This window comes from Amia ocellicauda, chromosome 15 (assembly GCF_036373705.1).
Source record: "Amia ocellicauda isolate fAmiCal2 chromosome 15, fAmiCal2.hap1, whole genome shotgun sequence".
Lineage (NCBI taxonomy): Eukaryota > Metazoa > Chordata > Actinopteri > Amiiformes > Amiidae > Amia > Amia ocellicauda.
The window spans coordinates 15,376,359-15,377,993 of NC_089864.1; the positions used below are offsets into that span (position 1 = coordinate 15,376,359).

Consider the following 1,635-nt stretch of genomic DNA (forward strand, 5'->3'; position numbering starts at 1 on the left):
AGTCTTATATGGCTTATGTTCCATTAAATTTTTTTGGCAACGTAAACCATTGAGGTTGTGTGAGTTACTTTGGAAACCGTTTAATTACATTCTACTGGTTCAATTCAGTAATGAGCTTATCTGGGAGAAGTGTGAACATCACTGTGAGGACTAGGTCTGTGGTTTGGAGCAGTGAGCCTCCATTCTTGGTCATCTACACTGCATGCCCTCAAAACGCTCAGGCGAGTAGTTCTATCCATGCAGCAGCACAGCCTGTTCCTTCAGTGGCTCCCTCCCTCTTTCACAGCTCCTGAGTCTGGATGGCGCGCTACCGGCACCCTGAAGCGCTGCTCCACCCTGCAGCAATCGTCCTCCGCCGCTCCTTCCTCCGTTTTCAGGAGTAGCTCTCGCCGGGATGGCGGTGAGTGTAATAACCTCTTCAAGCAGCCGGAGCGTCACGAGCGCGGCCAGCGTGAACACTCAGAGAGGAGAGGCGCCGGGGATAAGAGCAGCCTGGACAGGATTGACTTGAAGAAGCCAAAGTCCATCATTGGGGAGTGTCTCCACCTCAATGACATGAAGGTAAGGGGATGATCCACTGCTGCACACAATAGGGGGCTCAGAGCCCATCACTTCAGAGTGCTGTTATCAAAGGTTTAACGTTTACTTACTTGTTCAGTGGATCTTGCTTCTGCTGAACACTTTCGTCAAAAATATACAGCAGCAGAGCTGAGGAAAAGTCAATGAATGTGCCTGCAATATTTTCACGTCACAAATGTAACATCAATAGAATCAATACTAGCAGTGTGAAGCTGGGTAAAAGGCTTGGCGCATTTTAGAAATATCACTTCCAGACACCAACCACTTTAATTAAAAGGAGAATCTTCACAATAAGTCTATTTTTAGATAATGGTGCAGTTTGCATTGGAAGCGGTCTCAGCTGAGCGCTGTTTTATCTGTTGAGCATTGGAATACAGCTCCAGCAGGCGAATCGGGGATTGTGCGCAATGAGAATCTATTCACCACACGGCCCTCGCAGCGGAAGACACGTGCCCCTTGCCCTGACTAGCGACTGACTTTTTGTCCCCCCAGCCCTCAGCAGTGGCTCCCCAGCGCTCCCAGCAGGGAGAGAGGAGGGAGCAGCGCAAGGTCATCACCCTGTCATTCTCACATGAGGTTCAGCTCAACAAGGCCGAGAAGGCCTGGAAGCCTACAATTAAGCAGGCTCCAACTGTGGGTGATGACCCCGAGGTCATTAAGACCCAGGTATGTAGGAGCAGAGGACACGGTTCTTGTTTAGCGGGTGGGAATAATAATTTGCTAGTCTAGTAAAGGGGATTGTGGGTAAACTTGGAGCCCCAGTGATGGTCTGTTGTTTGTGCCATGGTGTCTGGCCCACTGACCTCTACTGATGGAGAAGAGGAAGTGAGGGGCTGAGTACGCTCACATGCACCCACCTCTCCAGAACAAATAAGAACACGGACTTGGCCGAGGTTTGCAGAACTAACCCTTTTTCCTTCCTTCCCTCCTCCCCCCTTTCCCTTCAACAGGAGCTGTTCCGCAGGGTGAACGGTATCCTGAACAAGCTGACCCCACAGATGTTCCAGCCTTTGTTGCGTCAAGTGAACGAGCTGACCATCGACACGGAGCAGCGAC

At 50.5% G+C, this 1,635-nt stretch overlaps 1 non-coding gene across 1 annotated transcript; it reads left to right on the top strand.

The window, feature by feature from the left end:
• The first annotated feature begins 1,335 nt into the window (after nt 1–1,335).
• Nucleotides 1,336–1,412, top strand: LOC136711158 (small nucleolar RNA SNORD66). Its single transcript, XR_010804712.1, has one exon. It is a non-coding gene; the product is annotated as a small nucleolar RNA SNORD66 (small nucleolar RNA).
• Nucleotides 1,413–1,635: the final 223 nt, after the last annotated feature.